This window comes from Urocampus carinirostris, chromosome 18 (assembly GCF_059441175.1).
Source record: "Urocampus carinirostris isolate Australia breed hairy pipefish chromosome 18, RoL_Ucar_1.0, whole genome shotgun sequence".
NCBI classification, from domain to species: Eukaryota; Metazoa; Chordata; class Actinopteri; order Syngnathiformes; family Syngnathidae; genus Urocampus; species Urocampus carinirostris.
Window position 1 is genome coordinate 18531810 of NC_142366.1, and position 21928 is coordinate 18553737.

Here is a 21928-nt window from a genome sequence, read left to right on the forward strand (position 1 = left end):
GAACAGAGTAAAACAGAGCAATGCAATGATCTCCCAACCGGCAGTCCCAAAACCAGCCCTTAAGAATCAGACACGCAATTAAGACAATCTGTTACAGCCGGTCTCAAGGGGCGGGACCAGTTGGTTGTCATGGCGACCATGCTGGACATGACACAAACTGGAAGTGATACCGGAGTCAATTTGTACGGTAAGATCTTGTGTAATTTGCCGCAGGATATTGCCCAATTTTATCTTTGCAAAAAGAAAAATACTTTTGTTCAGTATCTTTGAATTCTTCCAATGGTCAGCCGAGGAACTGTAGCAGTCACCCATAACAGTAAGTGGCAGCAGAGTACAATTTTTTCCCCATTTTTATACAAATTATCTTATTATTATATAAAAAAACATAGTGCCAGAAAACATCCATTCGGAACATTCATTCGGAAAGAGGGAAATTATAACTTAAAGGGCTGTAGTGAATTCATAATCCCAAAGGTGAGAACCACCAGGAAAAGTATGTGTGTGTCTGTGTGTGGAGTCAAACTTTGGAATAATTTACAAGATCAGATCAAACAATGTCCAACTATTCACTTGTTCAAATTTAAATAAAAAAACATTACTGGCGGAATACAGAGATGAAGAAAATGGGGTATGAGTGGTGCGGGAGATTGGGAATAGTGCGTCTAGTTAACTTTGTGTTATTTTTGCTATTCTTATAACTGTTATTATTAATATCATTACAATTGTTGTTATCTCATCTCATCTCATCTCATCTCATCAGCTACACCGCTTATCCTCAGTAGGGTCGCGGGGGGGCTGGAGCCCATCCCATCCATCTCTGGGCAGTGGGCGGGGGACACCCTGAACTGGTTGCCAGCCAATCGCAGGGCACACAGGGACAGACAACTCATTCGCTCATTCACACCTAGGGACAATTTGGACCGGCCAATTCACCTGAAATGCATATTTTTGGAACGTGGGAGGAAACCGGAGTGCCCGGAGGAAACCCACGCAAGCACGGGGAGAACATACAAACTCCGCACAGGAAGTCTGGAGCTGGATTTGAACCCACGACAGGTTCCCATGACATGAACTGTGCCGCACAAGCGCTAACCACTGCGCCGCCGTGCTGCCCACAATTGTTGTTATATCTTTGGTATATTTAGAGGGGAGGATGAAGGGGTAGGGAATATAAGCATTTGCTTCTTACTACCCCTTTTCGAAAATATTATGTAACGTTATTTAGTTGTTGAGTTATTGTTTTTGTTCTGTTTCTATTTTGATGTTCGAATTAAATTTTCATTTATTCATTCATTATCTGATTATTTGGATATCATTTTTTCACTGATTTTAAATTGAATTGTCTTTATTGTCATTGACATCAACGTTTCGTGCATTGTGGTCTGAGCAGACAGCACACAGCAAATGCCATCACGAGGGGTAAGTTGTCTCTGTGTGTGTTGTGTGGACGTGACTGTGTGTGTGACTGTGATAAATTTGGTAAATGACCAAATATCTTTAAATTACCAATAGGTATCATGCATTGCTGCTATCTCAGTTGCTGCTTACTAGGTTTTTATTTGTTTATTTATTTATTCTCTTATTTTTTATCATGTTAGTATTTGCACTACTTTTGAATTCTATGCTACTTCTTAAATTCAATGTTAGTTTTAAAATTATATGTGTATATGTGCTTTATATAAGGCAGCTTTGAATTTGATTGAGAGTTTGAGTAATGACAATAAAGACGTTCTGTCCTATTCTATTCTATTCCATCCAATCAAACCTATTCTTTTCTATTATATTCTTGTCTATCCTATTCCATCCAATCCCACATATTCTATTCTATTCCAATTCTATCCAACCCCACCTTTTCTATCCTATCCCATTCCATCCAACCCAACCTATTCTATGCAACCCCACCTATTCTATGCAACCCGACCTATTCTATCATTTTATTCTATTCTATTTGATTCTATTCTATTCTTATTCTATCCTATCCTATTCTATCCTATCCTATTCTATTTGATTCTGTTCTATCCTGTTCTATCCTGTTCTATTCTATTCGATTCTATCCTATCCTATCGTATCCTATCCAACCTGACCTATTGTATTCTATGCAACCCAATTTATTCTAATGTATCCAATCCCACCTATTATACTATATTCTATTCTATTCTATGCAACCCCACTTATTCTATTCTATCCTATCCCACCTATTACACTATATTCTATTCTATCCAACCCCACATATTCTATCCTATCCTATCCTTTCCTATTCTATGCTTTCCTATTCTATTCTATTCTATTCCATTATATTCTATTCTATTCATTTCCACCTATTCTATTCTATTGTATTCTATTCTATCCAATCCCGCCTATTCTATCCTATTTCATCCAACCCAACCTATTCTATGCAACCCCACCTATTCATTTTATTCTATTCTATTTGATTCTATTATATTCTTATTCTACCCTATCCTATTTGATTCTATTCTATTTGATTCTGTTCTTTCCTATTCTGTTCTATTCTATCCTATCCTATCCTATCCTATCCAACCTGACCTATTCTATGCAACCCCACCTATTCTATTCTATTCTATTCTATCCTATCCAATCCGACCTATTATATTATAGTCTGTTCTATCCAACCCCACATATTCTATCCAACCCCACCTATTCTATTCTATCCTATGCTTTCCTATTCCATTCCATTCTATTCTATTCCATGTATGTACTGTATAAATCAAAAGGGAACGGTTACAACCATCCACGGGGCAGTTCGGAAGCCACCTAATAAAATCATCAATAACGTGAATTCAACGGCGGCGTTTCCTATTTGTACGGCCATCGCCATCGAGAGATCTCATCGGGGACATTCGTCATTTCCCTCGCAGTGGGGAGAGCGAAGAAACAACATCCCAAGGCCACAACTTCTGCAGCAATAAAGGACAACAAGCAGCTGCAAAGCGCCGGGAGAGCACTTTGCATCAATCCATTAAGAGGCCCGGACGCAGCACGGGCCAAAAAATGCGCACACTGTACACAGTAAGGCGGAGCGCGGGAAGCAAATTACGGCAAAATGAAAGAGTCACAAAGGAGATCTGCAGCAATGAAGAACAAAACCCATGAGATACCGCTCAAGCGGTGGGACTTAATTAGGAGAAGGAAGGAAAGAAGAAAAGCAAAGGTTGGGAGGGGAGGGTAGAAACACTTTGTGTCACGTTACCTTCATGTCCGATCTTACTGTTTTGTAAGAGAGGACAAAGAGGGGAAGGTCGAGTACTGGTTTATAAAATAAAATGGCAACCTTTTGACAAGGTGACGTAAATAAAATCCTATTAATACAGTCTAAATTTGATTTATGTGCAGTTATTTTCCTATTTTTACCATCGGGGTCCATAGCACCACACACACGCCGGTTTGCTACCTGCCTGGCTGGGACGTGGCTCCTCTAAAAGGGGCTGAACTTGCTGTTAGCTAGATAATCCATCCATCCATTATCTGCACCGCTTATCCTCACTAGGGTCGCGGGGGGCTGGAGCCCATCCTTGCTGTCTTCGGGCAGTGGGCAGGGGACACCCTGAACAGGTTGCCAGCCAATCGCAGGGCACACAGAGACAGACAACTCACTCGCTCATTCACACCTAGGGACAATTTGAACCGGGCAATTAACCTGACATGCATGTTTTTGTTTATGTGGGAGGAAGCTGGAATGCTCTGCGGAAACCTTCTCAAGCACGGGGAGAACACGCAAACTCCACACAGGAAGGTTCGATCTCATGACCTCAGAAGTGTTCCGCACACGCGCTAACCACTGCGCCGCCTAGCTTGAAAATACTATCATTAATTCAATTGTTTTGAGCTGAGTTTTGCGCCAAAACAAAATCCTTAGTCTCACTATCGCCCTCTGCCGTTAGCAAAGTCAAATGTTACATATTAATTATAATAATAATTTTCAATATACAATGAGAAAATTCATCAGTATTGAAGAAGAAAATCCTAAAATTGTGAAGTCAAATGGGAAAGAACTTCAACCGTTTCATATTTTTGTAATTTTATATTTCCAAAATGCCAGGTGAAGAAAAGCTTCGCTTGCCTCACCTGATTGCAGGTCACTGTATAGCATAGTACGATGCTTCGAAATATAGTCTGGTATCGGCCATATGTGTGAGATAGGTATTCGCCTATCCTTACTAAAGACTCAACGTTCGAAAGTGTCCAAAATCTATTGGCCCAATTTAATTTCCTATCACACATTTTTATTCTTGGAGTACTATTTTGTGCCATTTAGGTAGACGACGGCTTCCCAAATCTCCCAGTTTTCTCAAAGTGGTTCAACCTTTGTAGTCCTTAACCGTACTAAAAACCCAAACAAATCGCCTTCATGAAATGAAATGATGAAATGAAATGATATGCATTTTAAATAGCGCTTTTCAAGTCAATGACTTCCCAAAGCGCTTTACAACGTGCTCCACATTTCCCAATAGCGGCCTTGCAGCCATGTAAGGCGCTAACCTGCTTATTGGGGGTATTAGGGGTTCAGTGTCTTACCCAAGGACACTTCGACATGTAACAGCCGGGATTCGAACCAGGATCCCTTGATCCCAAGACGAGCGCTCTACCTCCTGAGCTACTGCTTAACGACTTAAAGTCGTCCCTTTTAAGTCTGATTCGTCTTCAAGTGGAGCAATCAAAGACGGCCGGCTTCTTTGCTGCGCATCAAAGAGCGCCGAGGAAAAACAAACACCCGCTTCGCTCCTGCGAGCGCCTCATTTATCAAACCTCGCTGGGTCGACGGTGGGTGGGCATCGCTGTCAGAAAGGCCAATTAACGAGAAGCCTGTCGTGTAAAAAAAAAATTGCGGTCAGGACGCGTCGGCTTCAAAACAGGGAAAAAAACATCGGGGTGTCTGGTTTTACGGGCGAGCAACTTTATTATAACCGGACGATATGGCGCATACAGTATTACAGAGATAAACATCACTGGACACCAGTGTTACCTCTAAGCTGCGCGCGTGCGCAATTTAGTTCCGTTCCCTTTTAGTGAGGCCGTCCGTACGTACCGCCCCAGCTCTTTCTGAGGCGGGTATCCACTCGGCTCGGGGGGGCCCAACGTTTGCCTAGTATCCTCGGCGCTGGAGCTTGACCCGCAAAGCCGGAGGAGCCGCACGCCCGAACACCGGCTTGCGCCGGCCGACGTGGGCAATTGTGCACTGCTCGCACATTCTCAGCGCACAAGAAAATCTAGCCAGCGCACAAAAATGAGGGCTCAAAATTACAAATTAAGAAGCAACTTAAGTCAAAGTTACAGTGCATGAAGGTAAAAATACACGGGTTCCCCTGACGTTGTGTCCTAAATGCGGTATTTTGAAGTCGAGTCGAAGTAGAACGAAGTTGAGTAAAGTTAGTAGAGTTTGTCGAGAACCGGCTTCTTCGGCTCGGCTCATTTTCGGGTCCTAAACGGCTCTTCGGGTTGTTTTTGCTTCTTTAATCCCAACATGACCAAATATTATGTAAAATTATGCACAAAATGACTTAAAGGAAGGGGGTAATAGAACAAAAAAGAAAAAAAATACCAAAATGAAAAAGTAGTGAAAAGCTGAGAAAAAAAGAAACAAAAGGAAGAGAAAAAAAAAGGAAAATTTTAGAAAAAAAAGAGAAAAAAAAGAAAAGAAAGAAATGTAGGAAAAAAGTAAATAGAGATCAAAAAGAAAAAAGTAACAGCTCGGGAAAAAAAATAAACACCATGAGATTTTTTTTTAAAGGAATTAAAAAAAAAGTAGAAAAAAAAAACAGGAAAAAAGAAGAAAAAGTTTGTGTTGCATCCAAATAATTTCCAATGATATCAAGTGAATCTTGTTGCCAACATTGTACTTCCACTCAAAATGTGATTAAATACAGTTGTGTATCGTGCAACCGACTAAATAATCCCCCAAAAATGTTAAGATTATGTGACAAAATATATCAGGAAATAAAAAGAAATGGAATTCTTGTGAAAGAATTGTAAGAACAAACGACGTTTGTAGGCCGTACAACCTTTGCAATAGTACACGAGTCAATTCATTCAAAAGAGAAAAATAATTTTGCACTGCCGGAAACTCAGCAAAATGTCAAGTTTTGGACACGTTTGATAATTAATTATCTTGCCACATTTGGGATTATGGTTGCTCACTGTTGTTTCAAGCGTTGCTCACCGAATTTGTGTGAACGCTCAGACCCGTGGAAAATTACAGGGAACATTGCTAGACACATAGCTATACATTGTATGTGACGGGATTCGAATCTGGGTCTAGTTGGCAAAGGCGTCCAACATTTTACCATTGGATCTCCGGTGGTACAGCTAACTAACGAAAAGGCATTAGAGCTTGTCTCCTAATCACACTATTATGACTCACAATGCCAAAAAACTGATTTGCATAGCGCGTTTTGTTCTGCATTCTGATAGGTCCAACAGTTTCTCCACCTGTGCATCAATAACGATGCAAAAGACAAAAAGCTCTTTTCCGTACGTTGTTGAAAATTAACTATTAAAATGTACCGTTTACCAGATTGTTCGAATTAGTTATCTGACTCTATTAACCAAACACAACCTACATTCACCCAACAATTTATGCGCGCTCATTTCTTGATGAAAAGATGAGCAAGAAGCAGACATTTTCACACGGGGGCAGATTGAATTTCATTAACAACTAAATTCATTGTACTCCATTGAAAACGGCCGAATTAGTGTCGTTGGAGTCTCTGTGAAGCCTTTTTCTGAAGTCCTTTAGCTCTCTCTTTATTGGCCCACGTCTCCCCGCAAGATGGTGTGCCGGCTCCTCCCATGAGCGCGCCAAGGAAGCCCAACGTGGGCTCCACCACCTCGCCGCAATGTCTGCAAAACTCGAAACAACACCGAGGGTTTCTATGTCATCAGGGCCTTGTTCTCAAGACATCGCCTGCCGTCCTCCTTCAGAGTCCTGTTGTCAAAATATTCTGCATTTGGAACAGCTTGACCTGTCATTGAACTACAGCCCAGTCAGTGAATATCTTGCATTAAACTTAATATATGTTCCGTATTTTCCGCACTATAAGGCGCACCTAAAAGCCTTTATTTTTTTCAAAAGCTGACCATGCGCCTTATAATACAGTGCGCCTTATATATGGATCAATATTAAGTCGCAAAGTCTTGCAACTAAGGCAAGCAGCCGCCGACTAGATTTTCCCCCGAAGGCGAAGTCGTCCGCGGTGTATGCTGGGATTTATATACCGGCGTTTCATTTCCTAACCAATGTGTCAATCATCATTTGAATCAGTCACTATTGGCTAAAGTTATTCGAAGGTAAAGGGGGCGGATCCTTTTTTATCATTTACAGGCTCGCATAGGCTAAAGGGGCGAAACAAAGCCTGCAATTGGCCGAAAAAGATGAATGTGAATCACACGTTGGGTTGCACTACGGCATAGAGAAAACATTTTTTACTATTCTGTGTTTGTAAATATTTTACTGTCCTGGATTTACTACACTCCCGGTTGTAAGAAGACCATGGTTACGTATCATTATTGAACGTGATGGCTGCAAGAGAACTTAGGTGAGCTATGTGGCTTTATAGTTTCCCGGTATCTTGTTTTAGAACGATCTTGATGTTTCTGTGATGAGTCTATTTTTAAACTAAATTCAATTCAAAGTGTTTATTGCCATATGCACAGTAAAGAACCCCGTTTCTCTGCACAATAACATTCTTACTTTGCTGTCCACACAGTTGCCAGCAAAAAATAAAATGGAAACTAAGAAATGATATTTGGAACGATGCATTTGAGTGATTGGTGACATCGTGCAGATACTGTTTCCGTACATGTCTGAGACACGTATTTGCTTCTTTGCAAGCTTTGGGAATGTTAAGGGGTTAATAAGTTGGACTGAACTATCTGACTGTTTTGTCCACGTTCCCATTGTAGCGCCTTATAATCCGGTGCGCCTTATGTATGGAAAATATAGGACCAAAAACTATTTTTGGGGGGTGCGCCCTATAACCCGGTGCGCCTTATAGTGCGGAAAATACGGTAACTTGTATTCAATTGTATAAAATCCTTTACAGTGATATGTATAAAATCCTTCAACATATACATATTAAACCGAGAGATTATTGACACGCAGGTGAATAAGTGGAGAGACTGTTTAACCCATAAGAATGCACTATGCAAATCAGTGTTTCTTGCACCTGGAGTAAAATAGTGTGATCACGAGATAAGGCCTAATGCATGTCATCTGGGGCACCGGTAGTCCAGTTGTGAAGTGTCTGCGGCCTCACTGCTGCAATCCGGGTTTGATTCCTATTCCATCCAATGTTTTGGAATTTTAATCAGCTTTAGACTGATTAATCATTTGCAATTGACTGATTAATCATTGCAGTACAGGGCACAAAGAGCAGTTACTGTATTTTCAGTTTCCTGCGCTTTATAGTCCTTATGTATGACTTTATAGTCCAGCTATCGCAGCCTCCCCGTGTGGAGTTTGCATGTTCTCCCTGTGCCTGCGTGAGTTTCTTACGGGCACTTTGGTTTCCATCCACATTCCAAAAACATGCATGTCAGGCCCACAGTGCAGAGGTTCAGGGTTTAAGTCCAGCTACCACAGCCTCCCCGTGTGGAGTTTGCATGTTCTCCCCATGCCTGCGTGGGTGGGCTCAGGGCACTCTGGTTTCCACCCATATTTCAAGAACATGCATGTCCGCCCCACAGTGCAGAGGTTCAGGGTTCAAGTCCAGCTACCGCAGCCTCCCCGTGTGGAGTTTGCATGTTCTTCCCATGCCTGTGTGGGTTGCATCAGGGCACTCTGGTTTCCACATACATTTCAAGAACATGCATGTCAGCCCCACGGTGCAGAGGTTCAGGGTTCAAGTCCAGCTACCGCAGCCTCCCCGTGTGGAGTTTGCATGTTCTTCCCATGCCTGTGTGGGTTGCATCAGGGCACTCTGGTTTCCACATACATTTCTTGAACATGCATGTCAGCCCCACGGTGCAGAGGTTCAGGATTCAAGCCCAGCCACCGCAACCTCCCCTTGTGGAGTTTGCATGTTCTCCTTTTGCCTGCGTGGGTTGCCTCAGGGCACTCCAGTTTCCTCTCACATTCCAGGAACATGCATGTTTATTGGCCGGTCAAAATTGTCCCTAGGTGTGAATGAGCGAGTGAGTTGTCTGTCTGTGTGCCCTGTGACTGGCTGACAACCAGTTCAGGGTGTCCTCTTCCCACTACCTGAGGACAGCTGAATTGGGCTCCAGCCCCCCCGTGACCCTACTGTGGATAAGCGGTGTAGATAATGGATGGAACATTTCAAAACTGCATTCCCTTGAGTAGTCCCTCTGTGATATTAATATTGGTTTGCAGCTCTAAAACCTTTGTGAGTGAAGGATTTAAACCTCTTCTGTACTGTTCTTGGGTGGACAGACTCACAAACAGATAAACAACTTGTTTTCTATATTTCCTATGTGGAAAAACTTCAAGTTCGTGCTTGACATTTGTCATATTTACAGAAGTTGACTCCAACGCAAGAATGAAAACATGCGTCCTCCACTTCACAGAAATGCTCTTGTTGAGAGAATTTCGACGTCAACAAAGCCAAGACGGTTCCTGCGGAGTGTTATGCGCTGCCCCCGAAGACAACCTGCGATTATGGAACTTTGTAGCACTCGATTTTACGCGGCCAAACCGCTTAAAAAAGATTTCTTGTTATAGCACTTCCACAATTCACTTGCTCATTCACACCGAGGGACAATTTGGTTAGGCCAATTAACCTGACATGCATGTTTTTGGAATGTGGGAGGAAAGTGGAATGCCCGGAGAAAACCCACGCAAGCACCGGGAGAACATGCAAACTCCACACGGGGAGGCTGCATTAGCTGGACTTGAACCCTGAACCTCTGCACCGTAGAGCTGCGCCCTAACCACCCACCACCGTGCCGCCCTGCATCAGAACAAGAGTGTAATAAAAATAGAGCAATGACATTGAGCAGCAGCATGATTACAAAATAAAACGACGGGGGGAGGAGTAGAGGATTATAAATCATAATTTTTCTATACATAGGCCAGATACCAGCTCAGTAGCCTAGATGGTAAGGCGCCCGCTTTGAGACTGGGAGGTCGCTGGTTCGCGCCTCGGCCGAGTCATACCTAAGACTTATAACATTGGTAAAATGGCGGCGCCCTCTGTTGGCTGCGGCTGCATCGGCTCGCTACAACGGGTCAGGTGTATCGACATTTCGTTCTGTGTACATTGTTACAAAGAATGACAATACAAAGGAAATTATTATTATTATTATAATGATTAGTTGTTATGGCTTCAACAGCACAACCCACTGCCACTAGTGCTGTAAGCTAACAGCTACATGCTAACAAATTATGCTAACGGCTAACTGGTAACGAGTTATACTAACAGCTAATGCTAACAAGTCATGCTAATAAATTATAATAATGGCTAAATGCTAGCACGGTGGCGCAGTGGTTAGCGCGTGAGCGGCACAGTTTTAAGGTCTCGGGAAACTCCTGTGTGGTTTCAAATCCAGCTACCGGACTTCCTGTGCGGAGTTTGTATGTTCTCCCAGTGCTTGCCTGGGTTTTTTCCGGGCACTCCGGTTTCCTCCCACATTCCAAAGACATGCATTTCAGGTGGATTGGCCGATCCAAATTGTCCCTAGGTGTGAATGAGCGAACGAGTTGTCTGTCCCTGTGTGCCCTGCGATTAGCTGGCAACCAGTTCAGGGTGTCCCCTGCCCACTGCCCGATGATTGCTGGAGTGGGCTCCAGCACCCCGCGACCCTACTGAGGATAAGCGGTGCAGCTAATGAGATGAGATGAGATGAGATAAATGCTAACGGCTACGTTCTAACAAATTATGCTAACTGCTACGTGCTAATGAGTTACGCCAACGGCTACATGCTAACAAGTGATGCTAATGGCCAACAGCTCACGGCTACATGCTAATAATTATGCTAACAGCTACATGCCAATGGCCACATGCTAACAAATTTTGCTATCGGCTACATGCTAGTTGTTTGCAGAGTCCCTCCTCAGAACCTAATGAAAAATTTCAGAAACATCTCAATAAGTTTAAAAACTAGCTAACAGTTACATGCAAACAACCGGAGTTATATTTACGGTAACATCTTCCAGATCCATCACAACTCTCACAATTGCCTTGGGAATTGTTTAGTTTTATTTAAGATGTTGATGGCATCGGGGGAATAAACTGTCTCCTAGCCTGTTAGCCTAGACCTGTTGTTCTCAACTGGTCTGACTAAGAACCCTAAGGACAAGCTGCGACCCAAATCAAGAAAATAAAGCTACTTAAATGTATCCAATTAAAAGATCGTGCAGTTTGAATTAGAAATAGTATAATATATTCACCTTTAAAAAAAAGAAAAAAGACAAAAAAAAAAAAATGTTATTTAAGCACTGTATATACTTGCATATAAGCCTACATCCCATATATGCGACCCTCTTAGATAGTTTTAAAAAAATCCACATACTACACGAAATATTATAAAGTGAATACCTCAACATTGACACATAATTAATTATGTGGTAAATAAACATTGAAACACTACTTAAAAAAAAGAAAAATATCACATACGAAAACTATTTACTGTACCTTACAGCAGCGATTCCATGGCAGACATGTTTTTATTTCACAATCATTTCCTCCTTAAACTCGATTGTTGTCTTAACTACTTTTTTCCTTTATAAGTCATTTTCTTGGTACCCCTTCTTAAGGGCAGAAAAGGGAAATAAAACCAACAAAATTCCAATAAAATGAGATGTGGTCCCCTTCAAACATACTAATTGACTGAACAGGAAGAAGAGATCAAGCGGGGCATTAGCGTCATCTTCTGTTGTGGAGTGTCATCGACCCTTTGTTTTTTTTCTTAGCCTTATTTTATCCCGCGACCAGTTAATGAGGGGTTCACGCCCACTTTTGCGTCAAGACTTACCAGTTGTGTCACGAAGCAGAGCGGGAAACAGGAAAAAAGGACCCATTCGCGTAGACGTACTCACAATTTATTGGGGGAAGGATGAGGAGGGTGCGCACACCCGATCCGGGGATCGATGGTCGCAGAGTGGATTAGAAATCCAAACGAAAGACAAGCTGCCAAAAACAAAGAAACGGATCAGACCAAAAACAAAACAGGATCAAATATGGGCAGATTCACAGAACTAGGCATTTAACAGGTTTTAACAGAAGTCTCACAGAGTTTAACCAGGTTTAACAAACGGTCCAGCCACGCAGTACAAAGGAGCGCTAGAGCAATCAGTCCAATGCGTCTCAGCCGGTGTCAAGGGGCGAGGCCAGCTGAGCGCCATGACAACCGTGCAGGACATGACAAGTTGGGAAACACTGATTTGAGGGACCTGAAGCACCCGGATGAAAGAGGCTGTGGCCAGGGGGGGGAGTTTTTTCCTCTGCTGCAATATCACAAGCTGGATATGTCCTCCAGACTGGGCAGAGAGCAGCTGATGATTTTCTGGGCTATGTTGATGACTACGAGATTTCAGCCAGATTTTGGTGACATGTTCTCCTTATGCGTTGTTAGGGTTTGAATACACATAAATTCATTTCATTTACACTTGGACTGTATTTATTAGGTGTTCAATCTGGCTGCACAAGCAAGGTAGACATATTGCATTTAGAGATACTCACCACCGGCATATGGATCTAATTTACCCGTTTGGGAAAGGGGAGGGGGTTCGGGTTCTTTATCTTCGATGGCGATCATAATATAAAAAAAAGTCTTTTCTCATTTTCTTTTGGTCACATTCCTCACGTTTGAGGCCAATGAGGATCTCCCCTCGGGTGAAAGCCTGGAACTTAGAGCGATTGCACTCTTCGTTATGAAAGAAAATGAAATGAGATTTTTCACACACAATAAAAAGAAAAATACTTTGAGTGAGAAAACCCTAGCTCTACATATTTGGGATGAGGTAAATATTTATGATGTGAATAAAATCAAATTAAATGTAGACTGACCTTGTTGGCTTCGATGTTCCGTATTATTCAGTTAAGATTGATTTCACAGAAACTGTTTTATACTCCTGCAATACTATAAAACGAAATCAGACTTAAATATTATTCATTTGCATGTCATTTTTACTCGATGATTCAAAAATGTACTGGGAGTAAAAATGTATACAGTGCCATCTCTGTTGGGAGCAGGGTTGGGTAGGGTTACTTTAACTGGATTACTTTCAATTACTTTTGGATTACTCCAATACCAAATAGGCTAATAAAAGACAAAAGAAACTAAATACAGTATGAATAAAATGATGACTCACAACACGTGGTAAGCTTTCTCTCCTGGCTTTGATCTCTTTGATCTCCGGCAAAACTAACATGAAATGCGACAGAAACAATCTGTCAGAACCAGAACAGGAGGAGGACCCAGATGCGTAACATTTTCACAGGAGCTTTATTTCACAGGAATGGGGCAGTCATGCGCGTGAACACAAACGCCAGTGATTCGGCGATCGCTGGGCGGAAGAAGCAAGACCGAAGTCCAGCGTGGAAAAACAGGAAGCCAGAGGCCGACGAGATCGATACCAGATACACGAGCAGATACCGGACAGACGGGGTCGATACCGGACAGGACTTGACAGACAGGATCGATACCAGATACACGAGCAGATACCGGACAGACAAGATCGATAGCATATTTGGTATTGGAGTAATCCAAAAGTAATTGAAAGTAATCCAGATAAAGTAATCCTATCCAACCATGCCGGTGACATACACAATATAAATAAGATGGCACTTGCGCTGCCCTGACTGCCATCAGTACTACATCCACTTTTCTCTAGGTGGACAGAGCGTGTCCGTGGGTGGACACTGACCGCCCCTGCCTGCCCATGGGAACGCCTCGGTCAACATGTGTCACCCTATTTCTTAAATGACCCACCGGTCACTCCCACGGTGCAAAACCTAATGAAGCGTGCATGGTGTCACCAGGCCTATTCACCTCACTCCCACACGAGGAACTTGGTGAACTGGGCAGGGACCATAGGGCGCCGTCGGGTCTGTTCATTGACATGAAGCGCACCCTTCCACTCGTCTCATTCAACACTTTCCTAATAAGAGTCATTAGCGATAGTGCGCATATTTCTGCTCCATTTAGCCATTTTTAACAAGAGGCATCTATCATCTGGGTGTTGCTGTCCTCCGGTCGCGCTGACCTCCAACAAGCGCTGATTTATTCGAAAATGTCGGCAGTATCGACACCGTGGAAGCTTTTTAATACTATGGCGTCACGGTGTAGTACACTGGGAGCGCAGCAGCAGGCAAAACAGAAAGTCATCAACACGGCTCAAAATATCATTGGCTGCTCTCTGCCTAGTCCGAATAGAATAGTCAATTTATGTTTATTTGTATAGCCCCTAATAGCAAGAAGTCTCAAAGGGCTGCACAGACCACAGATTACTGCAAACTAGAGACTATTATAACACCATCCCCTGATCTAAAACCTACATGAGGGCAAGGAAAAACTCAAAAACCTAGAACGCCTTTGTAATTACACTGTGTCATGAAATTTAAAGCTGCCCCATATAGTGCAAAAACACACATAGGATGTAAAGTGTCATAGAATATAAAAGTAACATTGAATTTAAGAAGTAACATATAAATTCAAAAAATTACCAAAATGTTAAGAAAAATATATCTAAATTCACACAAAACATAATATATAAACCCAGTAGGTGGCGACGGTGATAGCAGCAAATAATAATAACTGGTTATTTACAGATTATGACGGCTGAGTGGTTAGCGAATCCGTGGCACAGTTCTGAGTTCATGGAATCAAACCTTCCTGTGTGGAGTTTGCATGTTCTCCCCGTGCTTGCGTACGTATCCTCTAGTTTCCCCGTCCACCACCTCTGTCGCTCTTTAGTAGGCGTTACAGGTCCCCTAAAACAATAACTAACACGCTCAGAGACAGTTTCTTCTTCGGGGCCATCACCACCCTAAACAAGCTCGCAAAACTGTGAAAACATATAGGCTGCAACTTACTTGGGAATTTTTGCTGCTGCTTATGTTATTGCACTACTATTTATTTCACTATTGTTACGATGCACTATTATTTATCGCACTATCGGTGGTTCGCGCCCCGGCCGAGTCATTCCTAAGACTTAAAAAGTGGTCGGCGGCGCCCTCTGTTGGCTGCGGCTGCATCGGCTCGCTACAACGGGTCAGGTGCAATCGACATTTCGTTCTGTGTACATTGTTACACAGAATGACAATACAAGGAAATTATTATTATTATTATTATTATTATTATAACCAGTCTCTTAGTACTACGTTGTAATTATTATTTCACCTATTTATTCCGAGCAGTCTTTTGTCTTATTTTTCTCTTTATTACATGATTAACATGGAGAGACATGTCTACTCTCGCATATGTTTAACGACATTGATATCAAAAACAAGAAAGACTACTCAAGTCATGTTTAATTGTATAGCTTTTAATCACAGGCCTGTACAGACTACAAACCACTATTACACCATCCCCTGATCTGAAACCTACATGAGGGCAAGGAAACACTCAGAAACATTTTTTTCTATTTTACACATTGCAAAACTGTGAACATATATTTATCTATTTATCCTGACAATATTTTACCTTATTTTTCTTTTTAATGTCTTTATTGCATGCTTACCATGTCCAATTTTGTTGCATACAACGTTACACTATGTTCATATCAATGACAATAAAGACAATTCTTTTATAATTACAAAGCCATAATTTGAAGGTGGAGTCAACCTAAAAAAAATCCTAATAACATGTCTCCCAACACTTGTGTAAAAACAGCATTTTCACCAGCTTTCTGAAGCAGAGCTGTGATTGGTTAAGAGTTAAACCATTCGCTTTTGTGATGTCATGTTTTTATAATTATATTTTTGTATTGATTTATTTAATATCTTTATATTTCTATATTACCTGCATTTACCGATAACATTCTTATTTTACCTTTTAGTAATTTTATTCCTTAATTTAAGTATCTTTCCTTTCCTAGGAAATATCAAGGATTCTTTTTTGGCTTATACGATTCTATTATATTTTCACGTGGTGTCCTTGTGGGGGTGCGCTTACATAAAATCTTGCCTAGACCTCCACTGGCAGTGCTGCATTGAATTTTGAATATTAATGAGAAAGGCAAGGTCATGAAGATTGGTCTCACTAACGCCCTCTACCACGAGGCAAAGGAATTGCGTGCCTCACCCTGCACAGTAACATGTTCATAAGAATTGTATTCATAATATAATGTTAAAATTCTGCGAGTTTGAAAAGGAAAATCCAAAAAGTATGACGTTAAATGAGAAATAAACACTGTATAAATGTAACAATTTAATACATTTTCCATTTCTTTTTTCCATGACTTGAACCTAGAATAAAATAAAGTAATACAAAAATAAATAATAGAGATAGAGGTAATGCTAAGAAAATATGAATCCAAAAAGTTAGAATTGTTTTTATTGACTTTGAACATTTTCCCTGGAACAAAAATGATCATTTAAGTAGTTGATTAAACACAACATTTTAAAATAACACAATAATCGCTTTGATAATTATTTTTCATTACAATATTGTCTGTCCCTGTGTGCCCTGCGATTGGCTGGCAACCAGTTCAGGGTGTCCCCTGCCCACTGCCCGATGATTGCTGGGATGGGCTCCAGCACCCCCGCGACCCTACTGAGGATAAGCGGTGCAGCTAATGAGATGAGATGAGATGAGATGAGATGTATGAATAATGCTTCTCAGTTCGTATTTTACACTGGCAAAATACTGTTTTGGACCACTGGGGGACCAAACGAGAACATTTTGTAGAAAAATTACGTTATGCGAGAATTGGAGTGTTTTAGTGAAATAATGAAGGTAAATAACTGACAGTTTTGACAGCTGAGTGGATTTTCCTCTTTCCCTTACTTGAAAATATTGCAGTTAACCAATGGTTCTCAAATAGTTCAAGGCGCTTTTTAAAATTTACCAGAATAAAGTGCAAATGCACCTCCACTACATTAGGGGGCAGTGGCTTTCTCAGTGGCAGTGTTTTGTTTACATTTAGCCTCCACGCAGTGCATTAGACACAGAGTATAATTATTGAGAATAAAGAGTAGACACAAAGTGTTGCAGGCCCTCAAGTGACCCCATTGAAAAAATATTTAACACTGATGCGGAGACAGGTGAAATGAGACGGGGTAAAGAAAAAACAAAACAAAGGAGCACTTTATAGCAACCTCGAAGGGACACGAGCAAAAACTGGAGTGCTTGCTATATTAAAAATGTTAAAAAGCCAAATAAATTAAGCTGTTACTTAAAGACATTGCAACCCAACCAGGCTAATAAAACGCGAAAACCAAAAGGCAAAGACTTGACATGGACAGAGGTAAAGTGTTAGCATCAATAGAACAATCAATATTATGTGATCCCTTAAAAATACAAAATTAAAATTTAAAAAAAACAATTTGAGAGGGTGCGTGACAGAAACAAATTGAGAAGCACTGCGTTAAACCAACTAGTCGAAGTCAGGGTTGATTATTTTAGGAATGGTTTGTTTACTGGACTCAAAAACAGATTAAATGGTGTCATCGACGGTGCAGATTAGAGGATACAGGAGTAAACACGTTTTTTTTTCCCAGCTCCACTCCAAATCTTTTGATACATGACCCCAATCGTTCATTGCTTTACATGGATCCGTGGCCCGAGTCCCTTTGCAAAAAACAGCCCTAAAGAATGATGTTTCCACCTCCATGCTTCACAGTGGGTATAGGGTTCTTCAGATGCCATTCAGAATTAGTTTTCTTCCAAACACAAGAACCCGTTTCAACAAAAAAGTGTTTTTGGTTTCATCTGACCATCACACTTTCTCCCAGTCTTCTGGATAATGCAAATGCTCTCTTACGAACTGCCAACGGACTTGGATGTGTACTTGCTTCTGCCAAAGGACTCATGCAGGATTTGGGTCCCTGGCATAGCATCGTGTAAATGATAGTTGCCTTCGTTACTGTGGTCGCAGTTCTCTGTAAGTCATTCCCAGAACCTCACTGTTCTTATCGTTTTAACGCCATGAGGTAAGATCTTGCATGGAGCCCCAGCTTGAGGGAGATTATCAGTGTTCTTGTACGTGTTTATCTTTCTAATAATTGCTCCTACGGTTGTTTTTTATATACCAAGCATTTTACCTATAGCAGATTCAGTCTTTCCAGCCTGAGGCAGGTCTACAATTTTGTTTTTGGTGTCCTCCTTTGGTGTCCTTTGATCTTGGCCATAGTGGAGTTTGGAGTGTGACTGACTGAGGTTGTGGACAGGTGTCTCTTATACAGACAATGATTTAAAACAGGTAACGAGTGGAGACTCTTTAGACCTAGTTAGAAGTTAGACCTCTGACAGACAAAAATCTTGCTGATTTGTAGGTGACTTATTTTCCACTCTAATTTGGAAATAAATTATTTAAAAAGAATGCAATTTTCACTTTTTTTCAACATTTTGTTTCTCATGGTTGATGTTTACCCATGTTGCCAACTGCAGGCCTCTCTCATCTTTTCAAGGAGAACTAGCACTACTTAGTTGCCCCATATATATTATTTTAATTTTTTTTATATATACACGTTTGTGTGCCTGTCCACCCAAAAAACAGGGAAGTTTAGATCTGACCAACATCCTTCACGGGCAATCAGGTAGATAAGGTTACCCTGGATGTGAAAAATGCCAAAAATGCTGACAGCACTTTTGGTTTTGTTGACTCTACATTTTTTCTCAAGCACAAGAAAGGAAAAAGATGACTAAACAGCTCGTTTTCAACTTTCAATCTCCATTCATTCTATCATGTAAATATCTTCTGCCTCTACATGCCCACACTTCTTGTGTAAATTATTTTTTTGGGTTTTTTTTAATCCTCACAGTAAAATGTGAACCTGGAGTGCCAAGTCCAATTTCGTTGTCACAATATTTTCAACCCATTTTGTAACAATGATAATAAAGGTATATTCTATTCTATCAGTCTTAGGTTTTTCTCCTTGGATTATTTGCATCTTGAGGTTCATCTTTTCCAATCAAAATCTATGTAGAAAATGAGCTATTTGGGCTGTTCGTACTCCCATTTCAGGATTTTCATCTATCAGGACTCAAGTCTTTGAGTTTTGAGCTTTGACCCGACCAAGAAGGGAAATGCCACACAAAAATGGTTTCCCGTCTCAATGCAGGTGATGCTCCAATTGGTGCACAACCATTCTAGTTCCTAATATTATCGGTTCAGGCCATGCGGACATTAAACCCGTCTGTGGTACAGAAAAGGTTGCAGACCGCTGATCTATTAGACTCGTTTTGAGCAACAAAAGGGCAAAAAAACAATGACAAAAGTTATTTTATTTCCAAGTCACACAATACAACAGCCAGTGTGTTTTGTGGGAGTGCGGTGGCAGAGCCGATGAAACATTTGGACTCCAGAATAACTAATATAAATAAAAATTGTGCGCACTGGCAGGTCCAAACAAAGTCAAGACTGATGGATTGTTAGCAGAGCTCAGGGCTGAGCTTTACGATAGATATTTATGCCCTTTCTGTGCTCTCAACTTTGACAACACTCAATCATCCATCCGGCCTCTGTAATGCTTACCCTTACTAGGACATTATAATGATAAAAACGGTTTTATTTGTGCAGTGTCTGTAATCATTTCAAATTTTTCTTTTCCCCAAGTCTTATTACTCTTTTAGAATTGATGCAAAAAGATACCGCCATAATAATTACATATTATGCACAGTATAAAACAGCACAAATCCAACTCGGGTGTTTTGTTTTGAGTTATCGGTGCGTGGCCCTCATAGATTGTTTGAAAATTACATTGGCAGAGGGTTTAACACATTCAAAGAAAAATACCACGATAGTAAAACATTCATTTTCAAATTCTGCACTATCCTTTCATATTCGTGAGTGGGTGAATAATTTTGTTGGAATCCTGGTTTCAGTCTCTTTAAATCCCTTAGATTAAGTTGAATAAATGCTTTTCCTGGCAGGACAGATAATGTATCATCTGTATTATGTGCTATATTTGGTATTAAGAGTATATTGTCTACTTGATTGCAGTTGTGGCATACAATTGTACTTGTAGAAAAGAACAGATTTAAATCCCCCCAAAATTATTTTTGGATCAGTATAACGAGTCGTTTTTACTATAGTCAAGTCATGTTTATTTGTAAAGCCCTTAATCCCAAGAAGTCTCAAAGGGCTGCACAGACCCATGACTCATAGACTACAGACTATTATTACACCATCCCCTGATTTAAAACCTACATGAGGGCAAGGAAAACCTCAAAACCTCAGCATGAGGAAAATGAAGAAACCTTGAGAAGGGGCCACACATGAGGTAACCCCCCTTCCGGGATGACCAAGCTGCAATAGATATTGCAATGCACAGACATCGCAAACATTAAACATAGGTCATTCACAAGCTATAGAATATAAGTGTGTTTTAAACCTAGATTTAAACAGTTCCACTGAGGTTGCAGGTCAAATCTCAGAGGGCAGAGTGTTCCACAGCTCCAGGGCCCAAATGGAGAATGCTCTTGAACCTGCGGATCTCTTCTTGGCTCTTGGGATGACTGGCAGGCCAGCATTTTCCAAGTGAAGGCTCCGAGCAGGAACATAGGAGGAAAATCAATCTGAAAGATATGAGGGGGCAAGTCCATGCATAATTTTGTATAATACCAACAGAACCTTAAAATCACATCTTAAGTTGACAGTTGCCGGTAAGCTAAAATTGGAGTAATGTGATCAAACGTTCTTGTCTTGGTTAAGAACCTCGCTGGAGCATTTTGTACCAGCAGCAGGCTCTGGATGCTAGAGTTTGGGAGACCGGAGAGTAGGGCATTACAGTAATAGAGACGGGAGGTAACAAATCTTAGCATCAGACTGGGACAACATAGGGCGAATTTTAGCAATGTTGTGAAGATAGAAAAAGCTGTTCTTAACGTGTGTTTCGAAGGACATATTGGGGTCTAATGTGACACTAAGATTTTTGACCGAGTTTCTCTGGGTGATTACATTCGTCAATGTTCGGCGCAGGGTTTGAGAACAACTCAAGGCATTGAGATTGACCAATAATTAACATTTCAGTCTATCTAGGGTGGAGGCGCAAGAAGTTAAGTGACAATCATCTTTTTATCTCAGTGAGACAGGTCTCCAAATTTCCACAATTAAGTGGGGCAGATTCCTCCATTAGACAATACAATTGAGCATCTTGGAACATGATATTACACTTGCGAATAACACCTGACACCTAACAGAGGCATATAAATGCTGAAAAGAAGGGGACCAAGTACTGAGCCCTGCGGAACGCCACAGGTAACACTAAAGGGCTCAGAGGTATCAAAAAACACATTAAAAAAATATTTAAATTGAGAATGTTGTCAAGTTTTGCTGCAAGTACAATTTTAATTTTTACAAGTAGCCTTAAAAATCCATTGTTTAAATTACTGTGAAGAAATAAACGTACCCAATTGGCAGAAAGTGTCGCTCATTTTCAGTTTTACTTAAAATTCAGTAAAAAAATAATCATAATTAATGAATTAGATTCATGATACGATGTTTCAACTTATTTCTTTGGAAATAAGTAAAATGAGAACAACATTTTTCTGATGAAAGAACATTCTTCTCATACTAATGTAATACAAAGAAAAATTGACTACTTTTGCTGAATATAAAGGTTATTTATCTTTGCTTTTACTAGAAAGTTAAAAATTAAGAAATAAACAATAATAAAAATGACATTTTTAATAATAGCAGAATTTTCTGATTGACCGATGACAAAAATTTTGACTCATTCTTAAAGGGAAACCTTTTATTATTTGACCACCAGACGTCGCTGTGTTGTGCAACCAAAAAAAGAGTGCTATAAATCTTGAGGAAGATGACAGACTACAGTGTCAAAGTGAC

At 40.8% G+C, this 21928-nt stretch overlaps 1 protein-coding gene across 1 annotated transcript in view; it reads right to left on the reverse strand.

Annotated features, from left to right (window-relative positions):
- Positions 1-17469: 17469 nt before the first annotated feature.
- The window catches only part of mtrr (5-methyltetrahydrofolate-homocysteine methyltransferase reductase), a 44579-nt gene continuing 40120 nt past the window's right edge, over positions 17470-21928 (reverse strand). Inside the window, exon 16 of the mRNA XM_088321919.1 lies at positions 17470-20655. The gene's annotated coding sequence lies outside the window, so the exon portion shown is untranslated. The remainder of the gene's footprint in view (positions 20656-21928) is intronic.